Raw genomic sequence first — 24,708 nt, 5'->3', positions numbered from 1 at the left:
ATATTCATATGAACTTTTTCACTCAGAATGACTTCAGAATTCACATCCTAAATTGTTTACCTTTCCTCGTGAATCAGCCTGTATAAGTTTCATTATGATGAGATGAATTGTGTTACAGCTATTTAAATTAAAAAATGGCATATTTTTTAAATATATATCCTCTTACAAAATTTAAGCTTATGCATGACTCATTTTTACGACATCTCGGATATACTGCAGTTAGAAAATACCTAAGTAACCAAAAATTTAAATTTATATATTTAAATTTAATCTATAAATGAAATTTATTCTATAAATGGAGAGAATTGTTTTTAATATACATAATTTCAGGCAAGGAAGAAATGATAGTGAATAAGTGATGACATATAAAGATGAATGGGAGAATAAGAAAATCAATAAAAATAGGTACAAGCTTAGGATGGAGAATGTAATAAAAGTGGTTACTAAGAGAAATAGTGACAATAGGAAAATTAATATTATAGATACTGAACAGAAATGATGGAAAGCAGTAGGCAAATTGTAATAAAGGAGACAGTACAGAATAATATTAGAACAAAGAATAGAGAGCAGAGTGTAGATAAGGTTTAGAGTATAGAATATGAGATGATAGTAGGGGTTAATTAAGCCTTAGTTTTTCTGAACCGGCGCATGCAAGGTGCGAGGCGCGTCCTTCACATATCCTGACTACACGAGAAATAGTAAGTGGTTTCCAAAGCTGTGAGGTGCGCAGACCTCGCACCTCGCATGCGTCGGTTCAGAAAAACCAAGGCTTAATGAAAGACCTATAGCTCTACTCCGAGAGGAGAAACGCGCTCCGACGTCATATGTTCGCCAGTTGGAAATCGCTACTACAGTAAAATCTATATTATCCGTGGTAATGAAGAGGGGTAGGCTGAACGGTTAATCGAAAAAATCAGATAATCCGTATCATAAAATATTTTCGTAAAATTTAGTGAATAATCCTTACACTTTCTCTAAGATCTTGTATTCAGCATGCTAGGTAGTGGATCAGAAGTTCATTAATTTAAGTCTGGTTGTTAACAATGAGTTTTAAGGGCCAAGGAAACTCCTTGTAATAGCTGTCTGTGGAAAGATAGGGATAGTGGAGGTCTCGTGTTGTAGATTTACATACTTTATACACGTTATCCTTGAATTTTATTAAATTGCACAGAGTTGTGACTCCAATCTCATATTCTAAGATAAGCCACAGTTTCTCTTTCTCCAAAGCACTCAGTTATTTGCACTTTTTATCCTTAGAATAACACGATTTATTTTGATACTCCAAGAAGACATTTTATATAGAAGTTATACAGTACGACAACTCGAACAGTAGACCATACTGTGTAAAGGTAAAGTCTTGTAATAACCTTCTCTAGAAAAAAAATAACATACTAATAATGTACAGCACTTCATATATTTCTGTTGCACAAAAAAGAAAACCCGCGAGAGAGCGAGAGAGAGAGAGAGACAGTCGGATAATCCGCCAATCGGTTAATAGGAAGACGGATAATCGGGGTTCTACTGTATAAACAATCATCAAAGTTCATAGTGACACTTTTGGTAGATAAGGTTAGTTGGGCTTTTTCTCTGAGCTCTCCCGTTTTCCCATATTGACAATGTGCATCACTCCGGCAAAATTTCTTCATGTCGTCATCATTTCATAGCATTCCTCGAACACCGGCTGGCGACGCACGGAGGGGGCTGACCTAGGGACGAATGGGGTTGCCTGCTCGAAACCCGGGTACACAGCGAACCTTAGTGTAGTCAGCCGGTGTCAATTTGGCAATACGCCTAGTTTAAGGGTTAGCGCAATGTCATGAAACGTCACAGCGCTGGGTTACAATATCCTCTACCGAAATTCCATTCCATTCCAAGCAACTATTAGATTACAATATTGATTTTATTTTCGTGGAAGGAAACACAAGAGAGAGAGAGAGAGAGAGAGAGAGAGAGAGAGAGAGATTTAAATATATATAAAAAGCCAAGTCCTACAGTAGTACCAGCATCACGCCAAGTTACCCGTAATATCTATCACTGAGATGGTCTGTCTTTTGTTTCAGTAGCTTGTTGAGTATGTTGCCGTGTTGCTTCAGGTCGTCAGGTAAACTCCTTCTGTCAGACGTCACAACGCACAGCTCAGAAGAGACTTCACAAATACTCTGCGTCATATTGTACATTCCACAAGCTATGTTTATTGTTCCTCATATCAAATACCTACTGTTTGTATATAGCAGTAGCTATGCTCAAGTTTCAGGAAGTTGCTTTCAAATGCGGAGTAATAATTATCCACTGTGACGTCAACGAGATCTCCAAGATATTTACGTTTCTGAATACAATTAAGTAGTCGGCTTTAATTAGAAGTGCTTTCAACTACTCATGTACAGCTACTGCATGTCAGAGAATTCCCCTGGTCATCATGGATTATAAATGATAAATTTAAGTGGTATATGACGTACTCTACATCCAATTTCTTTCGCCTACGTAAACAAGAAAACAATGGGACCTAAAATACAATGTGGAAATTATAATTAATTGTGACTGAAGTTCAACTGAAAATTATCTGTAGTAGTAGAAACGCTTTCTAGCCCAAACATTTCACCAGTAATTTCTAAATACCGTATTTTCTCGAATACCCCGTTCCCTCTAATAAGCCCCATTTTCGAAAGGAAAAAAAACTGAAATTATATAAAATAAAACTTCCAACAAGTGTATTCACTACAAATTAAAAAGAATTAAACACAAATACAGTTTAATTAATTTCAGGTTTTTTTTTTTTTTTTTTTTTTTTGCTGCAAGTTAAGGATCACAATCTCATACTTTATGAGCAGCTCCAAAGGAAAACATGAAAAACCGTTAATATTCAAAACAAGCAATGAAAAAACCTAATTCAGTTAGACTCGAAACCCGGAAGAGAAACAAGCTGAAACTACCGCACCCTAACGAAAATAAATGAAGGGTTCAGAACCGTAGTGGGCCAAGCGCCATTTACTAAAACCGTAGAAAACAAGGGTTAAAATGACGTTATCACCATAATTCAATGGAAACATATAGCAAGTAATGTAAAGTATACACATTCAAACTAAATGATATGTCAATCTTCATTAAACTATGGTATTCACTTAACTTTAACCCTTGCTTTCTCCGTTTTTAATAAATGGCGCTTGGCCCACTATGGCTCTGAACCCTTCAAATAGTCGCGTAAGTCTCAAAAGCCTCCGACAACGCAAAAAGATTATACTGCCCCTATAAAGAAATAAATAAGATAAAAAGAGAAATAAATTGATGAAAATAAACAAGTTAAAAGCAAAGAAAGGAGCTGATATAACTAAAATAAAGAGGAAAGAGAAGGGGAAAAAGAGAAAAGAAACCGTGGTGAGAAACAAACGCCACACTATTTTTCTTCAACTGGCTATTATGAATGAGGTATAGGATTTGTTATCCTGGCATGCAGTCGCCTGTTGTGCTACGTCGGCTGTAAAATGTGTCGTAAATTTTACAGTAAATGATAATATACTGCCATTACCTGAACGTAATATAAAATCGATATTCAATCTGTTAGTCATCCACGTTATGTTTGTGAATGCTCGTAGAAATTTCTTTTTTTTATGCTTTACGATACCATTGACGATCACGATGAGTACCGGAGTGTAGTAAAGGTATGTAGATTGAGACGTCATAAAACCTTGAATACTGTGCATCGCATAAAAACAAAATGCAAGATTCTTATCAAAAATACGGGAGTGAGTTCTGTTGTATGTCGTGAAAAATAAATTGAAACCCATTTAATAAGACGTAAGAAACAAGTTACATTATGCTGAATTCAACTTAAACTGGTTAAAGATGAATATTAAAAAGACAGAATCATTTTACAACTCTATTGCCTTAAATGTAACGACACCACTTCTGCAATGTTCTTCCTTAGTAAGATAATATTCCTTTATCTCCGTCGAGGACGCGTTATGGAACGGAGCTTCACGCTCAAGACATACAGTAAATGTCTTTGATGGTGCGTGCAAACGTTGCCACGTTATGTCTGGTAATAAATTCACTTGCAGACTTCGTACATCAACTGCTAAAAACCAGCTGTGACGAGTGGAAAACATAATAGTGAATTCGAATCCCTTTAGGGCAGTGATGTCAATTGATGCCCATAGGAGTAAGCGCGCTCTTTAGAGCTCAGGAGAGCCTGAGCGCTTTACAGCTGAAAGGAAATAGACAGATGAGTGAGATAGTTTATGCCGCTTGGTCGAGCTATATACAGGGATGGCCAGCACTGATTCAATAGATAAAGGGAAGAGAACTTATTAAATTGTATCCATGCTAATTTTTAAATATGTCTGAGAAGTATAAGTGCATTATAAGAATGTAGGTTTGTAAGTTTTAATTTTAATGCTCATTTTTCACAAGTTTGATTTTTTATTCAAAAGAAATATGTTTTCAATTTTTTTATAGAAAAGTCAAATTTTCAGATATAGGCCTATTTATTTAGTAGCTAGCCTTACATGTACTGAATCAATGTTGTCGTAAATCTAATATACCGTAAATACGTATTACTGAAGATAGTGCATTACAAATTTGAAAATATTCGCATGGAAATTGTTTGCAAGGAAATGAATTAACAAAGCAACTACTGTTACATCATAAGCAAAAGATACGTGCCCATGTGTTGTAAAATGTCAGCTCTATAGCTTCAGCAGGTTTCGAGAAAATAATTTAATATTCTGATGATAGGAAGTTTCTCACCAATATCACCTTAAAAGCATAATGCGATAAGAGTTTTGTTATGTAATATTAGTTACATTTAAAATATATACAGTACCTTGGTAACTTTGCTTTGTGCTATAATCTTGTTTTGATTAGTTCATTGATTACTTTTATAAGGCTAAAGATACCACCAAATCAATTCCAACTTATCATGGCATACTCAGTCTCTTTTTTTGGGGGGGGGGGATATCACTTTCTTTATGAATGATATGTTTCATCTCTTAGTACAGTATAGTTGTTGGTACTATGGAATTTATGTGAATATTCCTTCTTAACTCTTTATTATGTTATTAACGTTTAAAACACAACTGCAATATGAAGAAGTTGGTGTAAATAGTTTTATTTTTCAGACAATATAGATAATATAAAGTAGAAAGGAGCCATATAAAAATAACGACATAAAATTTCACGTTCCGTTTGAAATTTGTGCACCACTGTTTTCTTAATCCAAGCAGATTGCTTATTCCTCCTTCCGTAAGTAGCGCTTGATGCCCGCACACTACGGCAAGGTCAGAAAAATGCGCTTGCTTTGACATCACTGTTTTAGGGTAACTATTGAAATATTGTTCATTTTCAATGTTGTATTAGTGTTGTCCTAGCTGGAGGCTTAGGTTCATGCTGAACTTATATTTCAGGAGTTTCGGGGACTCATTGTATGTCCATGTACAGTCCCAGAAACAAAAAATGGTCCGACTCTTGAAGTTCTTTACAGGGCGCTATTCACACCACAACGAATTAATAGCGGTTTCCAACCCAGTATTATTTGAAGAGTAGTCTATTACAGCAAGATATTTCACAACTAACGCAAAAGCACTAAAATAATCTGAAACTCAGATCAAATTAATGCCTGAGAGCCATTGCAATAGTACAAACATGATACATACCACAACCCCGATTAAGAAAATTCGTCGCAATCATTCCGGTAACTCTATGCTAGCATGCTTACTCGCAGGTTAATTTCATTTACCATCGTTCTATTTTATTGCACGATTTATAAATATTCGTCTACGCATCTTTTCAAATGTCTTTCGAATTACGACAATAACTGATGTAAAATTAATTTGTGCGAGATCGTTCCTATTTGCTTGTTTTCCGCACAGAACCAGTACGCGGTAAGTGTGAAATACCACATTCAGTATTCCCAACGTAACACACATAACAATTTCCCTTTTCTTACCGCTTAAACGCGACATTCATTTTACTGCTTTAGGCTTTTAACATATTATTTTAGAGACGTTTAACATAGCAATAATTATAAATTGGAAACTTACCACTGCAATTTCACATAAATTGCACTGTTAATTATTCTTTTTAAATATTTGCAAAAATTAAGTAAAGTCTACCACTTCACGAAACTTATTGAATTCCTGATACAAGTAACATTAAGGAAGCCGTGAAAAAAACAACAAGATTCCAGATGCCGATGTTATTACTGCAATATGTTATATAAATAATATTGTTAAAATATTAAAATGAAAAATAAATCATTACATAACCTTACCGTTTGTTTTATTTTTTATTGGGTTATTTTACGACGCTGTATCAACATCTAGGTTATTTAGCGTCTGAATGATATGAAGGTGATAATGCCGGTGAAATGAGTCCGGGGTCCCGCACCGAAAGTTACCCAGCATTTGCTCGTATTGGGTTGAGGGAAAACCCCGGAAAAAACCTCAACCAGGTAACTTGCCCCGACCGGGATTCGAACCCGGGCCACCTGGTTTCGCGGCCAGACGCTCTGACCGTTACTCCACAGGTGTGGACCCGTTTGTTTTAAGTTCGCATTTATAGACTGGGGGAAAAAAAGACAGACGTATATCACGGCCTGCTGGAGTATAGTAAACACAGAAAACATTTTATAGCAACAATGTTGAAAAAAGATATTTTGGTTTTCCGAAGTTGGCGTCATTAAACAGAAACTAAGATGGAGATTTCATTGCAACTAATTAGAAATTCGTCTTTCAGGTATGTAATAAACGATCTTCGCACAAAATAATGTACGATACACGAGCGGTATGTTTGTTTTCATGTTCTCGGAAATTAAAAAAGCTCAACTACGTTTCGCTTTTTCAATCTTTTCCTCGAACATGAAAACGTCAACATACCGCTCTTGTAATGTATATTACTATTCTATAACTGCCAAAGCTATCTCCTGTGGACCACTGTTTTAAGCACTGCGTTGAATATGGAACCGAAAATTTAGGCGGGCAATTTTTTTTTCGAACTGTAGGGTGTATTCACACTTAACTTTCAGTAAGGGAGAAAAAAATTAATATTAATAATAATAATAATAATAATAATAATAATAATAATAATAATAATTTACGTAAAGATTAATTTTTGGTTCTACAGAATATATTTGTTATGGTAATAATGATTTTATTATTACAGGAAAAAAATTCGCTTCGGCTCCGGGGATCGAACCGGATCCTTGGTTCTACGTACAAAGTGCTCTAACCACTGAGCTACGCCAAAGTTCAATCCACAACACCGGATCGAATCCCTCTCCTCTACTGCGTGTTCAGTTCAAAGTGTGTCATGGCTCGCTGTATGTCGTTATGAGGCTAGTCGATGAGCCTAGAGAATTCAATCTTCCTACACTTCCGCAGAGGTGTATTACCTATGTGCCAGAGAAGTTGCGTAGCAAGTACGGCGTTCATTCTGAAGAGTACTTACCGATACGCACGGTAACGCCTGTAGTGGCAGGAATGTGAACTGTTTGGAAACACGTACTGAGGTGAGTTTTTTCCTTACTGGCGGGATATGGGGAGAGGGTTAAGACGATTACTTGCGTATTTGTTGACATTAACTTCCACGTTCAACATGGACACGGAGCATTTGATTTGTGTTGTGGAATGTTGCCGTACGCAACCGATGATAACAAATACCCTGCGTACGACTTGCTCGCGCAAAACACAGTTCGAAAGAGGTTATGGTATCACACAGACCGTACAGACCGCCATCTGTTGCTACGACGTTAAAGTTATACCGTACACGTTCTCAAGTTCAGATTGAACACCATGATTAATAGGCAACTTCTCTGACATAAAAGCTGAAACTCGCTTTAAATCGCTGACTCACAACAGTGACGTCATGACACACTTTGAAATGAACACCCAGTAGTGTTTTCCTCTTTGTGACCTGACTCCAAGTTCGACATATATATTGACATATATTAAGTCAACTGCCATTATACAAGGAGCGCAATCAATTGAGTGACTTGGTGGCCGGGATTCCACAGTAATATGCATTGTTGGGCGAAGAACAATGGCTCTAATTAAGACAAGAAATCTGACCTTCTGCCCTGTATTCGGAATGCAGGAGGGGCTAAATCCATCACAATTACGTACCCACTATCATGACGTAATGAAATATTACCTATGGTCAAAAATGAATTAAAGATGACTTCAAATCAAAAGAACTTACTGTTGGAGAGATTTTAGAAAGAGTTGCTATCAAAAGTAAGGAAATCTGGGAAAAGGCATCTATTCCGACAGTCAATCATACAAGAATAATACAAATGGTTCATGCTTACCATGATCAATACAGAAAAATACTGTATACTGAAACCCCAATTTTGAGTCTTCCAAATAAAGTTTAAATATGTGATCTAACAGCAATTCACTAGCTATATAATGAAACAACAAAATAATATAATAAATATAGAAAAAGGCAATGAAATTATGATTTTAAGAAACCCCAAAGCCCTTGGGGCACCTCAAAAATTAAATATAGAAACTATATATTTTTTTACATTCATAAATTAGTGAAAAGACAGATTTCTGCAACTATTACATTTAGAAAAAAAGATAAAAAAAACAATTTCATGTATAGATTCACTCCCTAGTGGACATAATTATTCATTCCTAGTTCCAGTAAAGTAAATAGGACCTCAAGATGTAAAGAAATCTAACAATAATAGCCATTAATATTATGAAAAATAAAGACACAAGGCTTTATGGTTACTCATACTTTTGTGCTGACAAGATTTATAAGAAAAAAACTTTAATAATCTTGTGACAAAATTGAAAAGAGAGTTGCAGTATGGGACATCCATGAACAGAGTATAAAAGGAAGCATTTTAAAATATTAATTAACGGTCGGCCAAAGTGAACATTTCTCTTCTAACTCAAATAGTTCTGATATTACTGTGTACTACAGACGTGGACAAATTATTAGACTAAAACATTTTTCTTGGAAACAATGCAATTCGTCACATCAACAATCAGTATAATTCACAGAGTCTCTATTGTTGTAAATATGATTGTTTACATCTTCTGGTATATTTTTACAATGGTTAAGTATATTTTGTCTCGCTGTGTTGATACTACTGGTATTTTAATTATATGCTACAGAAGATATTCAACAGTCTATTCTCCCATGGCCTGCAGGAAGACCGGACATGAACGAAATTGAAAATCTGTGATCTATACTGAAGAAGAAAATGAAAAAAAAATAGGCTTACAACAAAACATGGACTCATTAAGCACTGTCTGATATCTGGCTAAATGATGCTGATATTCAAAGAAAATGTCAAACTTTGGTTTCCTGCATCCTTGACAAAATCAACGTATTAATAAAGAATAAGGGAATGTTCAGAAAATATTAGTAACGTCCAGACTCAATTTTCTGTTCATTATTTCTGTGCAAAATACATTTTTGTTTATTATTTCCGCCGATAAATACAGCTTCATTGCACATATAATTAATTTAGTCTAATAATTTGTCCACGTCTCTAAAATGAATATGTGAACCTTGATATTTGCCACCCCGTTTTCAGATTGGGACCACTTTGCGATGTCTGGCCTCGCAATCGTACAGAGCTAATGTGTGAGGCAGGCGTTTGAATCGAGTGATTCACGAAGCCGGATGTTATTTTGAGGCGAGTGTACGCTAATTCTTCAACTGTGTTTATGTTTCGTCACGTGGGGTCTCACTATTGTGGAGTCCTAACATTCTGGCCAGCTCCTCGTCGTCAGCAACCGACTTGGAATGTGACGGATTGGCGTCAGAGACGGAAAGCACGAGTGAATGAAGTTTCTTTCCTGCTTTTAAAAATACATCCTGCTTTATGATCGACTGCACAGGAACTACATCGCCGCGCTCCATGAATTCTCATTAAGTTCACATAAAAGCGTACAGAAATAGTAGTAACATCAAGTTCTTTAATTGCGGAGTGGTCGCCATGCCTTGCGACTGTATTTTGTTTCTCCCCGTCTCTATTCTTTCTTCTTATAACGATGATTATGATAATAATAAGAATAATAGGCTAATAATTTCAAATTATCTTATGTATGTCTCCGGAGAAGCACAGTCTCGCAGAAATGCAAATATGAACCTCTTAGGAACTGTGCACTTATTAAAGGAATGTTTGTCACGTAGACGACCCAAGTTTTCTCTTACATTTTATGCGTTTCGCAAAAATTCAATTCCTTTATAACTTATGAAGATATTAGCATTTACAGATTATTTCCTTCCATTATTATCCAAAAAGACATAAATGAAATCATTTAATAAACATTCAAAAAACGATGAATTTTCATTCAGTTACTTCCGTGTCCATTGAAACCGAAGGAGGTTTTTGGCCTCATTCACAAGCTTCTTCATTCTACTCTATCCTGTGCTCTCTCTTTGTTCCCTCCTACGTAGTTCAGGGCAAAAGAGGATTTCATTTTCCCGTATTTGGGTCTTCCTTGTAGTCTATGTCCACTAGGGTTTCTCCGTCAAGCTTCTTTTTAATAAGGTGTCTTCTTCTCAATACGTGTCCTAGCCAACGCAGTCTTTTGCCTTTGACTAGTCCAGTTACGTCTGATTCAGGAAATAAGGACCTGACTTCTATGTTTCTTCTTTATCGCCTAATTTCGCTTAATTTATTGGGCCAAAAAATTTTCGCAGCACCTTGTTTTCGAAAAACTATTAATTTATTTTCAGCTTGATTTGTGATGGTCCATGTTTCCGCACTATGAAGTAGGACTGGCTGTATGATCGCCTTGAAGCATCGAACCTTGGTGGCTACTGGTAGAATGTTTGATGAGAGGATAGAATTGAGTGCAAAGAAACACTTATTAGGCCTAGCTGTTTTCAATCTTCGTATTACTTTTCCAAATACTTCAGATTCTGATATCATATTGTAGCTATGACCTAAATATTTAAATTCTTGGACCTTCTTTCATTCACTGGACAATAATAATATGTTTTTTTTGTAATTTATTTATGGGTTATTTAGCGTCTGAATTAAATGAAGATGATAATGCCGCTGTAATGAGTCCGGATCCAGCACCGATAATTACCCAGCATTTGCTCATATTGGGTAGAGAGAAAACTCCGGAAAAAACCTCAACCAAGTAATTTGTCCCGACCGGGATTCGAAACCGGGCCACCTGCTTTCGCGGTCAGACGCGCTAACTGTTACTCACAGGTGTGGACCGTTTTTTGTAATGGACCTGATAACGATAATTATGATAATGGTGGTGGTGGTGATAATGGGGAATTAGTGGAATAATGATCGAAAAAAATGTGCACCCCGAGAACGCCTATCACACACCTTTTGTCCACCTTGTCTTTCAATTCACCGGAATTTTAACGAAAATGCACGACATGGAAAGCCAGAACCCTGCTATTATTTTACTTCTGTTTCCCAACTACAGGGCGCGAGGTAGCATCGCTGTTAAGTCACAGCGCTACAAGCCGGAACTTCGCGGGTTCGATTTCCGATGACGTCGTGAATTTTCTCCATTGATCTAATTCTTCCAGCATTGGGGTTCACTCAGCCTCCAACACAAATAAGCACCAAGAATATTTCCTAGGAGATAAAGGCGGTTGTGATAAGTATCCACTCACTTTAGAGACATTAGTATTATTATTATTATTATTATTATTATTATTATTATTATTATTATTATTATCATTATTAATACTAAGAGTGATATTAATGTTGTAAATTTAATAAGTAACTTATATCTCACCCTCATATTTGGTACAAGACAGCAAACTAGCCTACAGTGGCAAGTTGAAACATGAGTAGTAGTAGTAGTAGTATTTATTTATTTAACCTGGTAGAGATAAGGCCGTCAGGCCTTCTCTGCCCCTCTACCAGGAGATTCCAACTACAATATCAACAATAAAATTACAATTAGTATTAGATGAGTGTAATGTGTGTTAATAATAGAAGAAATTCTTAAGAATTATCGGTCAGAGTCCTAAGCAGTCATTATGCTTGGTATGGCCTCTAGACGCTTCCATGAGCGTTACTCATTACACAGATTCGAAAGGTCACTATGGCATGAGACGCTTCCATGAGCGTTACTCATTAGATAGATTCGAAAGATCACGATGACATGAGACGCTTCCATGAACGTTACTCATTAGACAGATTCGAAAGGTCACGATGACATGAGACGTTTCCATGCGCGTTACTAATTAGACAGATTCGAAAGGTCACGATGACATGAGACGCTTCCATGCGCGTTACTCATTAGGCAGATTCGAAAGGTCACGATGGCATGAGACGCTTCCATGCGCGTTACTCATTAGACAGATTCGAAAGGTCACGATGACATGAGACGCTTCCATGCGCGTTACTAATTACACAGATTCGAAAGGTCACGATGACATGAGACGCTTCCATGCGCGTTACTCATTAGACAGATTCGAAAGGTCACGATGACATGAGATGCTTCCATGCGCGTTACTCATTAGACAGATTCGAAAGGTCACAATGACATGAGATGCTTCCATGCGCGTTACTCATTAGACAGATTCGAAAGGTCACAATGACATGAGACGCTTCCATGCGCGTTACTCATTAGACAGATTCGAAAGGTCACGATGGCATGAGACGCTTCCATGAGTGTTATTCATTAGATATATTCCAAAGATCACAGTGGCGTCACTTATGCTAGGGCATAAAATGTCGTTGTAGCTAACGACAGCGAGACACTACCATCAATCCATGTTCGACGACTAGACGGCCTCGTGGTTACGATTCATTTTCATTTCATCACTATGTATCATCAACTTGTAACTTCAGATTGATTAATAAACTTAGTATTGGCAGCCTTTAAAGGACTTAGGTCTTTTACTAACTCACCTACAACGCACTTCAAGAGAAGGTACTCCTACAAACTTCATCACACGGTGAACAAGTAGAACCGACATCCCTACTGCCATTAATGCCGACTATCTGTTCAAATGACAATTTTAACCTCCCGCTACCCTGTGGGTCTCCATGGCAAATAATGGAGATGATTTTACCTTTATCCAGCTATAGTAGGCCTACCTGAAATCCATACGTTAACAGTTGAAATATATAATAGTATAATCGTTTATGTAATGAAAAACTGCAAAGATATGTGATACATATTCTGTACTGTGTTAGCACATTCAAAGCTTCCACATCAATCGGCTTCGTGTACTGCAGTTTGCTACTGTATAACTAGGTTCACAGTAGAAACTGAACGCAATTGCTCATCATTTAGCTTTAGGATGTTTGATTTTCACAGCAAGAACTAGGAGGAAGCTGTGTATCACAGGGAAAAGTCAATAAAGTTCAGTATCCGTCCTAGAAACTGGAAATGCGCCCAGAAACTGGCCTTGTACACGAGACAAGAAGATTTCAACAGTTTATTGCTTACGATCTATTTTACTGGTGGGTTCACTTCTGAGAGTGGGGTGTATTCTCTTGCAATGGGAACGAAATGTTATGTTTCTACCATAAAACCCCTACAAGTTTTTTTCTTCCATTAAATGACGCACTAAAACCAAGACACAATACAAGCTGAATTCTCAGAACACATGTTCAAGACAATACAAGCTGCCTTCATGATTGATATCGTTGTCGAGTGTGTTAAGAGGGGAGGGAAACTCATTTCATAACTGACAGAAAGATATATACTTTACGCATTACAGCTACATTGTTCGCAGAAAACACACTAATTTATATCAAAGTTTGGCAAAAAATAAATTTAAATTACTTACAATAATGATATAGTTTTAGGTTCATTTAGCTTTGACAGATTTGAATGTCTATTGAGTCCTATTTCCTTTACTTTGTCTTCTGGTTTGCCTGCAGAAATTCTCTATTCCTCGTAAAATATGCACTCAGTTTCACCAAATATGTTCAAAAGAAATTAACGAATGTTAAATATTTAACGTTCGTCAAAGAGCCCAATTTAATTTTATCAAAGTTCGTAATCTCTGGTATTCGTAAAGTCGATAGTCAAATCTGAAGGCGGGATTTTCGTCTATCATCTAAGTTGGCTACCGTCAAATCGTTTGAGAAGCATTACGTAGTACATAATTTTAAATACAATGAGTGAAAGTAATGAGCATTTTTCTTGCCTATTACACAAATTTCGTAAATATATTTTAATCAAATGACACATAATTTTGATGCTTCAGTGTTCATTTTTTTTTTCATTTATTTTATCCCATAGATCTTACATTAGCAATGAAGCTTTAAGACGTGGAACAAGTCAAAATTTTACAAGACTACAATTTTTTGGCGCGATGTAGTGAGATGAGGCCAAGGATTCGCCAACAGATTCCCTGGCATTTGCCTTATGGTTGGAGAAAACCTCAGAAAAACTCCAAGCAGGTAATCAGACGAAATGGAGATGAAGTGTGGAGAGTGCCTTACGCTCTAAAAATTTATCACATTTTATATCCGTCACAGCATAGGAATTGTGGATATACAGGGTGATTCACAACTAATGACCCGCGGTTTAGGAATTAGTTCAACAGGTCATTTTGAGCATAAAATATCATGTGAACATGGGTCCGATTATTAACGGTTATAGAGTTGTAAATGACTGAATCTCACGAAAGTAGCAGTGATTTTGATTAGAACAAAGAATTATTCACTTAAAATGCACAGAAATATTAATTAAAATACTGTGTTAATCATAAAATAAATATACCTCAGTCTGGAAGCAGATTTTCGAATATCCCTCCTTCCACTTCAATGCACTTGGCCGCACGGATGTGAATGGCGTTCGTTTAGTATTCCGTACCTCGGCACGGCTATCCCTGATAATCGCAGCTAATAATAATCCCAGACCTATCTCCCCCTTCTTTCCAGTACTTCACGTCAAAGCGCAACCTTCCATTTATTTTACATTCCAGTGTTTCTATTACGATGCAACTCCAAAGCCTGATTCACAGTATGACGTTTGGATTTTTACGAATAATTTTCAAACTAATGATAATCGGACACATATTCTTGAGGCATTTGATACATTTTATGTTAAAAATGACCTATAGACCTATTTCCTACAGCGCGGGTCATTAGTCGTGAAAAATCAATATATTCGTTAAACACGTTGTAAAAGATTATGATATGACCATTTCTGTAGAAAAGTCAAAAGTTATGATTTTTAAAGGTAAATATCCAATAAGAAATAAAATTTGTATTGAAAATACAATCCTACAACGAATGAACACATTTAACTATTTAGGGTACCGTCTTTCATATGAGAAGGAAAAGGATATGGATACTAAAATAATTACTTTTATAAAAGTTATCGGCATTATCAATTCAGTTTTTAAACCTAATTGAGTACAGAAATATACAAGATTAAAGATGTAAAACATTTTAGCACGACCTACTTTAGCCTACGCATCAGAAGTCTGGACTCTGACGAAAAAGATAACGTAAGGTAGGTGGCCCTGATATGGCCATGCTAAGGTTTGAGAATTTTTCTAGCCGCCACTTTGAAAAAAATGTAAACCACTTTTTTCTTACTCTTTCTCAGTCTAATGGACTTTCTTAAAACAATTTCCTTTCCTCATAAAAATAGCTTTAATTGTCCAAAAAGTCCCAAATTCCAAAAGTCTACCTAGTGGCCATATCAGGAACATGTGTACATGATATGGCCACCCTTGTTCCATGTTCTACAAATCGTGATTGTTTTCAGTTTGATAGCGCAGTTGTGTTAAAATTAAATAATTTTGGTGTAAAATGAATAAGAATGACACTTAATAATCTTGTTTATAATTCAAAAGTGTAGTCAAAACAGGTTTTTCCATAAAAATTAAGTTGTTTTTCTTAAAATACAAAATTTTTGCGTAATCCCAGCTATAAGGCATGTAAATTTGTCAGGTGAGAAAATAAAAGTGAAATGAACTTGATATGGCCATGGTGCATTTGATATGGCCATGGTGCATTTGATTTGGCCATATCAGGAGCAGGTAATCTTTCACGAAAATCGTTTGATTATAAACAACTCGTAAAAGACACGCCATCAACTACAACACCAATCAACAGAACATCATTAAAAACTGAATGGAGTACGATGGTTTTCATGAAACACAAGTCTTTGAAAAACATGCATAAAACAAAGGAGACTTACCAGAGAAAAATAAGAAGAGGTCACATGAAAACCGCAAAACAGGCAACTGACGCCATATCGCTCAACCTGACTGGATGAAAAACGATCAAGTGACATACCAGGGTGCCCTTTCACTGGATGCTGCTGCAATTTAGCGGATTTTTCGGTTAACTAACTCACAATGGGGGGGGGGTGGCCATATCAGTAACATGACCATAACAGGAACACCCACCTTGTAACTACCAATGAAATCAGATTCACGAGGAAAACGGCGCAATAACACTTTGAGATAGAAAACGAAATACAGAAATTTTGGAAGGATTGAACGTCCAATCTATTAAATTTTCTTCAAAACTACGAAACAGCATGTTGAGAGAATGTCAACAAAAAGATGGCCAAATAAAGTGTTACATTACCGCCCTTCTGGACAACGATCTGTTGGAAGACCATTAAAAAGATGGCATGAGACCATTGAGACCGCAACAGAACAGTAAGTCTAGTGCTTGAATTGGATGATGATGACTAATTAAAACTAAATGTTAATTAAAATTAAATCTTAAATCTTTCTTATTTTCTCGCTCCTCCAAATAACCATCTCTATAGGCCTAGTTTCAGCCCATGATATACTTGGGTAGAGAAGGAACCACATTTCCATGTGACAAAACCAAGAAGTGAAAAGAAGAGACAAAGGGATTTATGATGACATACTTACATTCAGGATAATGGCAAAAGTTCGAAAAAATCTACATACAGAAACTTCAACATAGCCACTCTTATAAGCAGTTGCTACCACGAAATATCTTGAATACTTTGTTAAGCACAGCATGGAATCCAGAACAGCCGCAAATTCCCTGTGATTACCGACTTGCAGCACTGACTATACTCTGTTACATTACCAAGACACATTCATTCTGAAACCATACTGTGAGCGGTTAGTGATTCATTGCCGTAAATAATTTGTTCTTCGCACACCACTTTACAAATGGAAACTTGAAATAATTTGTCGACGATAGTGGATGTTTGAACAGCAGGCACGTCGGCTAGACAAATGACAGTAAGTTGGATGTATTTATTTCAAACAAGTACTGTTTCATCCAAAAACATTAATTTGTGCCACGTCTTCTACTACGAAAAGCAAAGGAGGAAAAGGAGCGATATTTCTCTGTGGTTACATTACTTGCTATTAAATCTAAAGTTGCAGGTTCAATTTCGGCCGGCAATAATTAATTTTAAGAGGCATAATAATCCTTAACACGAATGTCTTCGGAAATAAATGAAATAGGAAGTCCAATTTCGCAAATTTACTGCATGAAAATAAACTTATGCCTAGATGGAAGTAATATTGACAAAACTACCCTACTATTTCTCGTTTTCTCGTCATAATTAGATTCTGAAAAGTGTATTCCACACTTTCCAGTGGACTAATTAATTACACTGTACACATATTGTAATCCGCCACAGAAATACAGGGTGTCCAGATGAAACCTTCACAACTTCAGTTGTACATAACAAGTTTTTTCAGACAAGATATCTGGATACGGTTTTCTGCATGTTAATCAGAAATTGTCTAAGTTTTGTGACAAAATCAATATAGACCTACCTCTAAATGTGCACCGTTAGTTGCACGTAGCACATCAATCAGACACCCGATTTCCTGTCATATTCGCTGGAGAATCTGGACATCAACGGCTATAATGGTTTCCTCATTTCTTCGTTTCAGTTCGTCGAAGTTGAGAACCTGTCTCCGTCGTCATCAATTCTAGCCAGCATGTCGACAGCAAATGCTATGCGGCGTGGACGATCATCTGGCTGAAGAGCTTGCACTAGCTGAACTTTGTGCACGTACAGTCTCAGTTTCTTGTGAACATATTGTGGACAGTCCAACGCGGCAAGTTCAATTCGCTTTTAATTGATTATTTAACGACGCTGTATCAACTGCGATGTTATTTAGCGTCGATGAGATTGGTGATAGCGAGATGGTATTTGGCAAGATGAGGCCGAGGATTCGCCATAGATTACCTGGCATTCACCTTACGGTGATCAGCCCAAGCGGAGATCGAACCCGCGCCCGAGCGCAACTTCAGACCGGCAGGCAAGCGCCTTAACCGACTGAGCCACGCCAGTAAAGTTCAATTCTCTGGCGGCACTGCAAATGGACTTACTAGGGCTTCGGACAAATACACCTTGCACACGTTCAATGTCCTACACACTTGTGCTTCGCTGCCCACTGCCCTTTTTCCGCAGCACACTCCCAGTCTCCGTAAATTTCCGGTGTCACTCCCGGATTGTTGGCCGTGATGGCGATTCTCTTCCATATTGGGGTTCGGACGTGACGTGCACCTGTGCACCTGATCGTGTCTCGAAAAACCAGAATAAACATCGTGCCATTTCCTGAGATGTCCACATCTCCTTCACTGGCAGATTTCAGATTTCAACAAAATTCACATCTACAACCAAACAACGCATTTCAACAATCCAACAAAATTCCCATTAAAATGTTGACAGTTTCTGAAGCAAAAATCTAATCTCTTCTGCCAGACGTTTAAAAGAACGTGCTTTCAGGAGTAAAATGTCATAGAACTTTTTAATTTATCCTTAAAAATGGGTGAGATATATCCCTTTTAGTGAATTATTACATCCTGGTACATTTTTTCCAAATTTGGAAAACAAAAATGTCTTTATTTTTCGAGAACTAATATATAATTATAATAATATTATAATAATTTTCGTTGCTGGAGCAATGATATATCTGCATACAATAAATTTAAAATGTACATCAATTCGGAAAAAAATTCAAATTATACCATAATTATACTCCCCTTAAAACCCCTTCATATTAGATCTCTATATCCCACTTCTGTACATTATGTCTCTCTTACAAACGTTGTGTAAATATTTAATTCTGTAAGTGGTACTAGCGAGTGTTTCGAAGTTTGATTTGTCACTCCTGTCGTTTTATGCATTTTGAAATCTTGACGGTATGTTCTTTCGTTTTCATGCAACAAATTACAACTTAAATAATTGAAGATATTTAATTTGTTTCACTATTTCTTTCATTTACACTTCATATATTCTTCACTGACGGTCTACACTACCGAATGGTAAAATAAAAATTGTAATTATGCCTACGTACGTGGAATTGCATATACTCGTACTTTGAAATTAATAATTATAACAATACTAAAGGAAATACTATATACTTGAAACACGTACGTAGACAAACACAATTTTGAAGTAAATAGAACAGGCATCTCATAGTCACGATCCTTTAACAGCTGGAGTACTTTATTAATATTGCCTATAGCCCTTCGAAAGTGACGCAGAGAGTGAAAAAACAGCTGGAGTACTTTATTAATGTTGCCTATAGCCCTTCGAAAGTGACGCAGAGAGTGAAATGGCATTTCCAGTTGACATATTTCGCTAATGCATGTTAAGCTGGATTTGATGTTGTTACAATACATGTATTACAAACACACCTACACCTACATAAATCCTATATGTCACATTATATGCACTGCATGGATATTGCCAATCAAAGTCACGACTGGAACTTCTGGCCATTTCAGACCAGCTAGTTGTGTTCAACGTTTCCGAGACAAAAACGTAAGAGGTACAGCACCATGCACAGAAACAACCTAATTAAATGGGTAAGTTTCACTATCTGCAAGAAGAGTTTGATTTTCAACAATTTCTTGAGACTTACTTACTTACTTACTACTTACTTACTTACTTACTTACTTACTTACTTACTTACTTACTTACTTACTTACTTACTTACTCACTGGCTTTTAAGGAACCCGGAGGTTCATTGCCGCTCTCACATAAGCCCGCCATTGGTCCCTATCCTGAGCAAGATTAATCCAGTCTCTATCATCATATCCCACGTCCCTCAAATCCATTCTAATATTATCTTCCCATCTACGTCTCGGCCTCCCTAAAGGTCTTTTTCCTCCGGCCTTCCAATTAACACTCTATATGTATTTCTGGATTCGCCCATACGTGCTACATGCCCTGCCCATCTCAAACGTCTGGATTTAATGTTCCTAATTATGTCAGGTGAAGAATACAATGCGTGCAGTTCTGTGTTGTGTAACTTTCTCCATTCTCCTGTAACTTCGTCCCTCTTAGCCCCAAATATTTTCCTAAGCACCTTATTCTCAAACACCCTTAACCTATGTTCCTCTCTCAAAGTGAGAGTCCAAGTTTCACAACCATACAGAACAACCGGTAATATAACTGTTTTATAAATTCTAACTTTCAGATTTTTCGACAGCAGACTGGATGATAAAAGTTTCTCAACCGAATAATAACAGGCATTTCCCATATTTATTCTGTGTTTAATTTCCTCCCGAGTATCATTTATATTTGTTACTGTTGCTCCCAGATATTTGAACTGCTCCACCTCTTCAAAAGATAAACTTCCAATTTTTATATTTTCATTTCGTACAATATTCTCGTCACGAGACATAATCATATACTTCGTCTTTTCGGTATTTACTTCCAAACCTATCTCTTTACTTGCTTCCAGTAAAATTCCCGTGTTTTTCCTAATCGTTTGTGGATTTTCTCCTAACATATTCACGTCATCCGCATAGTTTCTTGAGACTTAGCCTAATATTTTTCGCTAATTTCCTTCGGACGATAATTTATCAATAATGAAAGAGACAATCTATTTAAAACTATATAAAACATAACAAATACTACCATAGTCAATTATTACATTTAAGAGGTATCTAATCCATTAGCAGTCTCAGCTTGCAGGAAATTGGACAATGATACTATTAAAATTATAGAAAAGTTTACTTTCTCACTTATCACGTAGTTCGAATTCTTGGATCAAATAAAACTGTAGGGGAAAGTCGGGTAGTATCGGACATCGGGTAATATCGGACAGTGCGTTTCTTTCATCTACCACCATAAAAGCGTAGTACCTGAATGACACGGTTACGTTTCTCTATGCGACATCACAGAAACGTAACCATGTCAATCAGGTACTATCATCGTGTGGTAGATGAAAGAAACTCACTGTCCGATATTACCCGATGTCCGATACTACCCGACTCTCCCCTAATCTATTCCTCCTACAATTCGCAGGGTTATTTATCGCTTCTACCCTGTATATAACTTATATCTAAACTGGTACATCTTTCACAGTCCTTAGCAACCTAAACAATGTATTTATTTATTCACGGTAGTGAATTGAAAGATTTTAAAATCACTTTCTCCATGGCAACCAACACATTAGCAACAATAAAATTAATACATTCATTCATTTATAACTTCAAACACAACACAATACAAAGGAAAGGCCTACAATTTAAAAACAAATTTGTATACCAGTAATGGATAAAATAATGCATAGCACACAAAATAAACCGATTTTATGCGCTAGTGAAAATTATCACCCTCGGCTTCGCCTCGGGCGCCAAAGTTTCCACTCGCGCGTAAAATATAATATCATATTTTATACTATAAATTATATTATACGTTACTGATATCCGATCTGCTTTTTATTTCGTCGTCTTTGGCAATCTAAAGATGACTTTATCCTTAGCAGTGAATTGAAAGTTTTAATTCCCGTACAAATTTTAAATCACTCTCTCTTTGACAACCAACACATTAACAACAATAACCTTCACTCACATTGATTCGTCTATCATTCCTTTATAAACAACATACAATCAAGCTATATTTTAAAATTTGAATTCAGCGTGAGAGTAAATCGATTTTATTATCTTGTGGAAATTATCATCTTCATCTATGCCTCGGTCGCTAAACTTTCCACTCGTAAATAAAATCTTACTTTACACTTTTGTCCCATAAATTACTATAATTAATCAAGTTAAATATAAACACATTTCTTGTATCAGTATGTTTGTGATATTTATAATTCCGCCTTAAACTTTAGATATGATATGATATGATATGATATGATATGATATGATATGATATGATATGATATGATATGATATGATATGATATGATATGATATGATATGATATGATATGATATGATATGATATGATATGATATGATATGATATGATATGATATGATATGATATGATATGATATGATATGATATGATATGATATGATATGATATGATATGATATGATATGATATGATATGATATGATATGATATGATATGATATGATATGATATGATATGATATGATATTTATTAATAGTTCAAAAGTACATAAACTTTATCTTAAAGCTGATACATACACAAATAGTGATTATACACAATATTTACACAATTTAATAACAAATTTTCCATCATATAACTATTCAACTTATGTTGGTTTAACTTACACTTACTTCTGGTTTTAGTGCAAGTTTTCACCCTATCGCATTTATTTTAAACATTCAAACTTGTTTACTTGCTAATTTGCCTTAAACTTTAGAGAAAATAGATTTATTCCTGAACCACCCCCAATAGAAAATGCCACAACACACGGCAAGAAAAATTCAGATGGATCTTAACATATAATTTCAGACCCTAAATTCTTCTTCTTTGTGTGAATACCCTAAAAGTACGAAAATAATTTTAATAAAACATAATAGATCATTAGTTTAAGTGGAAAACACAAAATGGCATTGAACTCTAAATCGACTTAAGCGACTTTACTGAATATCTTTTCCCCATTAAAATGAGAAAAGTGAAATTATAAACCGAATATAACTCGAGACTCCTAAGGTTTGAACACATTAATTACGTACACAATTATTTATAATTTTGTTTGTGAGTATTCTAATTGCAAACCACCACATTCAGTGAAGAGCGCCTCATTGTTAAGAATTAGCATTCTTCATCATAAAGTAATTTGCTATGCGCGGATGAACCGCAGAAAAATCTAATAGGCTATATTTTAAAATTTTGTACAATTTTTAATATCGATATCCGTAAATATCGGATCTTATGAAATCGAGAAAGATGTTCACACAATAATTAGGGAATTTAAATAGGCCTAGCACTTTAAAACCTAATTTGGTGCAAATATTATCTAGAATAAAAATCTGCAACACATTATCCCTGTCCGGATTACGCTAGTCAATGTAGCTCTCCATACTGATGTGCACCGGTGCTATACGCTGTCCGTAATATTATGAGAGAATTTCTTTACTTATAAGGACAATTAGGAGTAACACTGAAGTATAACTTAGCCTAAGTTTAGAGTAAAGGAAATAAAACAAACCTACGAATCAGCACCACATTAAACACCGAGAGTCATTCATAAATCATATTTCTCCAGTGTATGAAAAGTTCTGTTCATGTGAGTTTAAATATTTTCCAAAATGTTGAATATCTTTTTCGCGTTTGTGCTACAATTTCGGCAAAAGTAGTTTCAAATATATTAGACTTTTAGGCGATAATTTGAGAAAGAGCAGGTATGTTCATTTTTTTAAATTAATTTTGTTGTCATTTGCTCGAGTTTTAATGTAATTGCTTCACTCTTTCTTTCTTTGAATGTCTATAATAGTGGTTTGCAATATTCACACTTATAAAGGCATAAGTAGCTAAGAGATTCAATAACTGGAAGTTAATCCTCATGTTAATAATCGTAGTTATCATTGTTATTATATTATTATTATTATTATTATTATTATTATTATTATTATTATTATTATTATTATTATTATTACTGTTACTATTACTATTATTATTACACTGCGTAACAATTTTTATTTATTTTTTTTTTTTTTGCACTGAGCATATGATACATATTTTCTATATAATTTTAACCTCCTGAATACGAATATGACAATAAAAGACAGTTGTTGGTTACCGTTTTTTGAGAAATTTTCGAATTCATATCTATTCGAAAAACTGCTTTATACGAGCGAGAAGTTTCTCCGCAGTGCTTCTGTAGCCACGGTGCAGCCGAGAATCCACTAGGCAGAGAATTCAAGTTGCAGCACAGGCCGCTAAGCATATGATTGACTGGGGATGTAAGGTTATCAAATCGGAATTAATGGGGAAGTGTCAACTTTCTACAAGATTACGTACCAGCTGTCTACAGGATTACTATAACTAATGGAGCTGCGGAGGGACTTTTGGATCGCACTGTATATTGACAATAAGGTTAACTACTCACTGTTCAGAAGTTACAGCTTTCTTTTTCTTCATTTTATTTTATATTGGGCATCAAGTATATCGCGAGCTAAAGTTCAACAATAGTCTGCTAGCATATTGGTACTCCACTGTCTTTGGTATCTTTTCTCCATAATTGAAATTTCTTGATGAAAGCGCTCACTATGCTCATCACTAAAATCGTCCCAATTCTCGGGGAAAAGTCAAGACGGAAGTGAAGGAAGTGCATTTTCAGGGACATGTTACAACCCATAGTTTCATACTCCAACAGTAAATTTTACACTATTTCTTCTTAGTTCTCACATCTACGGTTACACAGGAAATTTAATACAACTTCCTTTAATGCAATCCAGGCGGCTCTCTCTTTTCCTTCCAACAAAGATTCGAAGTGATTGTCCTTCATTATTTCTCTAATTTGTGGTCCATTGAAAACTCCCTCTTTTATTTTTGAGTCACTAATAGCAGAAAATTTTAGCTGGATATGTTTAAATGCTTCAGTTGCATGATTCATCCCTTTAACAAA

This window comes from Periplaneta americana, chromosome 17 (genome assembly GCF_040183065.1).
Source record: "Periplaneta americana isolate PAMFEO1 chromosome 17, P.americana_PAMFEO1_priV1, whole genome shotgun sequence".
NCBI classification, from domain to species: Eukaryota; Metazoa; Arthropoda; class Insecta; order Blattodea; family Blattidae; genus Periplaneta; species Periplaneta americana.
This window is presented reverse-complemented; position numbering follows the sequence as displayed.